This window comes from Gymnoscopelus microlampas, assembly GCF_963454915.1.
Source record: "Gymnoscopelus microlampas genome assembly, chromosome: 3".
In the NCBI taxonomy this organism is placed as follows: Eukaryota; Metazoa; Chordata; class Actinopteri; order Myctophiformes; family Myctophidae; genus Gymnoscopelus; species Gymnoscopelus microlampas.
Window position 1 is genome coordinate 41,362,281 of NC_139940.1, and position 7,802 is coordinate 41,370,082.

The following is a 7,802-nucleotide window of genomic DNA, read 5'->3' on the forward strand; positions in this document are numbered from 1 at the left end:
AAGGAAAAGCTAGATAGAAGCAGGGTGTTGGAGGAAGCTCCTCCGACAGAGCCCATCTCCAGCTGTCACAAATCATTTCTGCTCGGGAAGTGAGGGGAGGCGAAATGTCAAAATATTTGAGGCGAAATGTCAAAATATTTGAATAAATTCCACAGAAGCCTGTTGAGAGTGGGAGGGGGCGGAGAGAGGGGTATTGTTGGCAGCAATGGGGTGGAGAGGGGGCTGCGGAGGGAGAGAGGGGAACAGGGGGTTGAGGAGAGTAGGGCAGGAGGGTGTTTGCATGTGAAATAGCCTTCATAGGCCTCGGGAGAAACATGAGCATAATGGAAATCAAGGGTTTTGGCTATACTGCTGTGATATTTTAGCTCAATTTAAATATTTCTGTCTTTCCAGGCTTCGTCTGCAGATGATCTATATTTTTATGACTGACGCCTATTACATTGTAAAAGGTGTTGTTTGACAACGCAGGTAATGTATTGCCTTGGACGCAAACCAATTCCGTGTGTGAATTCGATCCAGCCCCAGCTACTGTTCCCCTTTTTCTGATACGACGTATTCCCTATATCACCATCAACAGAAGAGTTTGGAGCAGAAGTGTAATTCCCCTTCCGTTGCATTATTCGGTGCGCAGAACTTGGTGGTGCATTTAGGGTGGCAGAGAGTAAAGTGAACCCGCTGTGAGCTTGGCGGTGCACCGCATGCCCTTTGAGTCTGGGGCTGTCACAGCGACGCACTGCGTCAACTCCACATGGGTTAAGAACATCACAGAGACCTTGAAGGTGAGAGCGTTCTCGGGCATCAGATCCAGTATACTGTGCTTCTCTCCTGCATGGCTCTGAAGTGCTGCATCACAGCTGTTGTCTCGCTTATATACTGTTCTGCGAGAGCACGAGGAAAAACTGCGCAGATCAATGCAGGAGAAAGCTATTCGTTTTAGTGATAAGAGGATAGACTGAGGCAAAGAAGAGTAGGTCCAACGCTTTCCTCATCAAGAGCCTTCATGGTTCTGCTCCACTGTTTTTTAAGTTGTTTAAGTGGGATAAGACATTATTTGAACCCTTGTACACTCTTTTAGGTTATGTGGCAGCTTATACGTATGCAACCTTGACAGTGTATGTTTTTTACCCTGCTGCAGGCCATCACCAGCATTACAGTGAGCTAATACATAGTAGAATTTTACTCTATTCCCTATTCTTGTTTAGCTGCAAGGTGAAAAGTGAATTAAGCACAGGCTCTCGGGATAAAGGTCTAATGATGCGTGTTTGTTCAAAGTCTCAGAGTGCATGTTCTCTGCTATCGCACCGTGCACATCTCCTCTCTTTGTTCAGATGATCTCTGGGGTCCATTAGAAGTTGCGGGGTCAGTGTCTCCTCTGTGAGCCTCTGAACTCGCCAACACTGTATTTAATTAGGCCTCTAATCAGCCACTAAACATACAATAAAATGAGACAATCTGTGTGTCTGTCTGTTTACCCCCCTCCTCCTCTATATCCCCCCACACAATCACCACATATTTGCATGTAGTGGGTAAAAGGGGGAGAGAGAAAAAAAAGATACTGTTTATCGGAGAGAAGGATCAAGGTCATGACTCCTCATCACCACCGATTCCCCGAAACCAATTAAACTCTCGGTCGGTGAAGTTCAGTTGGAGGACGCAGACCGGAAAACAATAGCAGAAGGAGATGACAGCTCCTCCACCGCTATCTCTGGCCGTATTTTTCTTCCAGCGTTAATTATATTTGCAGATTCTGTCATTTAGACTAAAAGGCTGGAGAACTTTTTTGTAATCAGCACAGAAATATTCTTTTGGATAGCGAGAATCAACCTTTAGAAACGAAGTCAAACACCAGCTTGTGTGAAATAATCAAAGCTTTTTGATTGGGAGGTCAGGGGTTTTAAGACCTGAATGAGGAATAGCTGAAGTATGTATTCTAATATTGAAAGCAATCATCATATGAATTTCCTAAATTGTAACTATGAATCAATATTTGAGAATTTGGAGTTCTTGAAGAGAGTATCCCTTTCCTGTGGGATGATCGACTTCCTTATAAATGCCTAAATCGCAGGTTAAAGAACTCAATAAGGCATATTGCTGAATTTTTTTCCCCATTAGTCACTGTTTTAATATGCACAAATGCTGTTCTGGGGTCTGCCATGACAATAACACCAAAACAAAAACTAAACTACACTCATATGGGGCACTACAGCAGTGTTACAGCAGTGTCTAATATTTCAAATCGCCATAACTCGGTGACCATTGCTCTGATTGGCTCAATATAGGGCTGAATTTAAAGGCCGCAAAGCTAGTAATCTTATAATTACCCTTAATCACTATCAAGCTGTGTAAGCAAATATATGTGTTTCTGACGCAATGTGATCTCCTTTATCAAGATACGGCAGGCCCAAGAATACAGAATGTCATTGTTGAAGTACAACTGTCACCTTCGTGTTAGAACATCATGTTTTCTATCTATTTATATTCATATATATCTCGCCTAGTCTGTATCAGTCATGACTCACATGTCTCCCGGACCCCGGTCATGTAATGTGGGCTGCACAAAGGTATATATTCTCTGTATGTGGCTAATAAGCCTCAGAACATGTCTTGTGATTCTTTGGCGTCATCTTCTTCTCTGTGTTCACGCTTGCTTACAGGTGAGTCACCGCCACTTTAATAGAGGAGAGCTTTTAGGATCACAACAGGTGATTTTAAATCACAGCAATCACAAAGAATCTATTTGTGAGCCTGTCGTCTGCAACTTGGTTTGGTCTTGATCATCCTCATTCCTCACATAGGCCTAAATGTATTTACCAAAGTCTACCTGGATGTGTCAGAGATTTGATGCTTAACAGTACGCAGAATTTACTTCAGTTTGACAAAATACTACCCAACACCTTTCCAACATATAAACATGAATATCTTTAATTATCAGCTTTAAAAAATAGCCCAAAAAAAATAAATTATTTAACATATTTTGACTATTTGCCTGTAATGGCATGCCCAAAATAGGGATGATGATTAATGAAATGTATTAATCCCATTATATATTTTATATTCCATCTCTACTCAATGCACATAGTGCCCTATAATCTCTGTTGATCGTCTCTCTTGAACTTCATTGCCTCTTACTGTCTCAGCCATACAGCCCTCTTGGCTCCATGTACTGTACTCTTCTCACACTAACTGTAGTGCCAGGTGCATGCACAGAAGTGATAGCATGCATACTGTACTGTATATGCATACTGTACTGTATGTGTTGATACCTTTAACTGTCAGAGGTATTTAAATGTATGTGAATAATAAATGTCCTGTCACCTGGAAGTCATGTTTAGAATATCACAGGCACTTAAAGCATGTCACTTGACCGCGGACTCCTCTGAGGTGAGCTACTGTACCGTGCCTTATTATTTTAAATGATATGCTGTACAGTACCATAACATATGGGGATTTATTTATAAGTCACAACCACCAATGACCGCGTGACCTCAGTGTAAGTTCAGGAGAGAAGCGCCGATCGCCATATGTACCAAGCGAAGACATATACATACTGCATGATGCACAATATCATAAGCCTGCTTTTTCATTTTTTTTTCTTTCAGCAAATCCATTTGAAGGATGGGGTTAGCCAAAGTGCAAGCCTGTCCATCACTACTTCTAAAAATCTCAAAAGGAGGTGGCCAGGCATGGCTAGATATTTGCAGAGCCCCATGGGACGTTTTTTCCATATGGGTCGACGGTACTGCTTCTTGGGGTAGAGAGAGGAGAACGGCTGTGACTTTTTATGCAACCGAGTGTTCTCTCCTTTAACTCCCTTTTCAACCTCTGTGCACAGAGCAAGGAGACTGGCAGTCTCGTTATTTCACCGGCTTTTGACAGCTGGGGCATAGCAGAGGGACAGAGAGAAGTGTGTGCGTGCGTGTGTCTGCACTCGCGCACACACACATGCACGCATGTGTGGGCACGCACGTGTACTTGTGTGTATGTGTGTTTGAATGAGAGAGGGAGACAGACAGGCAGGCAGGCAGGCAGACGGACAGAGACAGTGAGAGTATACGTGTGAACGCATGTGTGACTCTGTTTGCATTTATGTGTGTGTCCGTCCGGATTTGCATTTTGTGTGTGCTCGGCCATGTGCATATATGTATGTGTGTGGCACAGTGGACCAGAACAGAGCTCTGACAGTAGCTCACTGACGCCTGCCTTGGAGGAGCTGACAGCAGCTCCCACTGTCAATCACAGAGCATGCCCACTGGCCGCCCTGCTCACATCATCCTAGCTCGTTAACTCTGAACCTGGCAGGGTACTGTGTATTTACTGTGTGTGTGTGTGTGTGTGTGTGTGTGTGTGTGTGTGTGTGTGTGTGTGTGTGTGTGTGTGTGTGTGTGTGTGTGTGTGTGTGTGCACACGTGTGCATGTGAGTGATCGGAGTGCCCCTTCTCTGATACTGTTACAATATTGGTATTTCAGTCAATGAACATTTCAGCCTTTAAACCTCAGCCGTTTCAATTTGAATGTACATTCTTGAAGTTATATTCAAAATCACAGCTATTCAGTTTTTTTGCCTTCTGTATGCTATACGTGCACATTAGATACTCCAAAATATAACCATACTGTATCATTTGTAATATAATAATTTGTTTATAATCAAACCACTTTACAGGGCAGAATTTATTTGTTAAATATGTCTTTTGAATACCTATGAAAATACCTACTTAGTTATTTTGTTTGTTTTCTTTTTTGACCATTGGCTGAGCTGGTTGCTGGTAGAGAAAGGAGAGATTACTCTTTTCAGTCCAAGGTAATTATGGCCTGGACTCAAAGGTGCTGCATTGGGTCTATGGATTGTGTGTATTCTGTCTTTGGCATCGCTAAGAGCCAAGACACAAACACAATAGTTTTTCATCAGAAATGTTTTGTGTTTTGTATGAGAACACAAATAAAAGTGGCAAAATGTGTGTGATATTGTTTAGTGATACCTCTTTGTCGGCCTGTCTTTTAGCAAAACAACTGAAGAATAGAGAATGTTTCAGTATTTTGTTCATAATAGAATGACCAATTAACATTTTAGGATTTATATATTGATGGTTTATTGGTTAATTTAGAGCTTTATATTGGTACATGCCTAGAACGTACTGTAGATCAAGGGTTCCCAAACTTTTCAGGCTGTGACCCCCCCAAAATGATCATATTTGAACTGGGGACCCCCCACCCTAACAAGCACTTGGAATTGTAGGCATTACATTTATTTTGACTCACAGGGGAAACGCCTCGTAGTGTTGTGAGCTTGTAGATCGTCTATTTTCACAATGTTTGCCTCTTTCTTAGTAATTGATCTGAGTGAAAGTAATAAGACAAGGTGCATTTAGAATGTATTAGAAACATACAACTTTTTAACTGTCTGTGGGATGGGGCGATGGCTGATTTAAGCAGTCACACCTGGGCCTGACACTGAGCTGGGTGTGACCGCACACCTGTTGTGGATCGATTACAGGAAAAATCAGTCATCCTCACACTCACTAGAGTGTCTGTCACGACAGCACCAGTCTGGCTTGTAACATCTTGCCCTCTCTACAATAAAAATGTTTGAATCACCTTATCTGTGTCCCTGAGTGTTGGGGGAACCCAAACCTGTAGGTGGCTGGTAGCAAAGACTTGCTACTGTCATCCTACATAAGATTATTAGGCTATTTTACAGAAAATAAAGAATTTATTTTTTAATATAATCATGTAGCCAACTTACTGTACATACCTGCTGAGCTGATGAACCTGGAAAATAAAACATCAACGTTATTCCTGGAGTCCTGCGTGAGTATCGGCATCATATACTGTATATTTTTATACCTTATAATCCCACAGGGGAAAGTCTATGGATACGAGTCAAAACAGTTCTACTGCTCACATTGAAAACTAAGTGGCTTGTCATTACAACATGCAATAATCAATATTTACCTACGCTGCAACAGTTCCTATTCCTATAAGGCAAATGCATGTTACATATCATAGTGTACATCTGCATCATATATCGCCATTGCTACTGTATATACTGTATTGCATATATCATATGGTGACTATTACCATTATATTGTTATAGTGTACAATACATAATTGTCAACTCAAGTCTTTTGAGGCCCCATCAATACTATCTCTGCCTCATCTTGAATGTTATTACATCTGCCATAGATGTGCCACTGTTTTTATTGTTGTCTTTGTTGATCTTTTAAAGGCTTTTGATAGTGTAGTATGGATCATTCACCGTTATTGCAAAAAAAACATTCGGGAATTGGGCTACTATTGGCTGGTTTTATAGCTATCTTTCAAATGCATACCAATGTGTAAATGTAGCACGGCTTAAGTCAAAATCTCTGCATTTCATCAAAAAGGTTCTATATTAGCCCTTTATTCTGTATTACAGTATATTAATGATATTGTGAGTATTTACAGGACTGTTTTTTTGCCTTCTGTATGCTATACGTGTACATTAGATACTCCAAAATATAACCATACTGTATCATTTGTAATATGATAATTTGTTTATAATCAAGCCACTTTACAGGGCAGAATTAATTTGTTAAATATGTATTTTGAATACCTATGAAAATACCTACTTAGTTATTTTGTTTGTTTTCTTTTTTGACCATTGGCTCCATGGCCATGCATCGTTGCTGCTGAGAGAAAGGAGAGATTACTCTTTTCAGTCCAAGGTAATTATGGCCTGGACTCAAAAGGTGCTGCATTGGGTCTATGGATTGTGTGTATTCTGTCTTTGGCATCGCTAAGAGCCAAGACACAAACACAATAGTTTTTCATCAGAAATATTTACAGGACTGTAATGTCCACATTTATGTGATAGATACAATAATGTATTCTTTGTAATTCTATTAAATTGGTCTTTGAACTCCAACATTATTCAACTCAAACTTGTATTAAATGCTGAAAATATTAAATTTAGCTTTTCAAGAGTGAGAAAAGCAGTTTCTGATTATCTCCAGCAGATTATACTCAAATCGATTAGGTACAAATTAAATACCTGGGCATCTGAGATAATGAGAAAATCCCCCTAATACCCACATAGATAATTTGGCAAAAATAATTTGGCATATGTGTTCCAATGACTACCATAAAGACTTGTTGAAGTGCTTCTGTCTTGGAGACATTATCTACAGAAATGTATCTGTTGGTACTCTTAGGGCATTAGATGCAATCTAGTATTTCTGCAGTCAGATTTATTACCAGACCAAATTCATCTAAATGGTTATTGAAAATGTTTTGTGTTTTTGTTTTTATGGCATGGCAGCAAAGGGGTCAGGCTGCCATCTAGAACAGCATGGTCTGTAAGTATGTCCAAGGTCACCTTGACCTTGATAGCTTTTGAGGGCCACATTAGGAAAATGACAAGGGGTCAGGGCACTGTTGCGGTTGTAATAGTGACACTGTATTTTGACAAATCAAACACAGTGACACTGTCTTTTGACAAATCAAACAGTGCAAAATGATTGGCATGGTTAAAAAAGAAGAAGCTAAATCATTTGTCCATTTGGGGTTAAAATTATGTTTTTGGCATCAACCTTTCAATGCTTGCTGCTGCTCATTGCTGCAAATGTCATTTGTAATTTTGGGTCAGTCAGGTGAGTCAGGTAACTTGCGGTTCTGCTGAGTGATATTGCAATACTGGATATTATTAATGTGGTAGTGTAATGTAATTAAAGTAATTTAATGTAATTAAAGATAAGATAATATATATTCTTATCTTATAAATAAAAATATATATAGGCCTAATTGTATTTTTGTTATTGATCGATTGG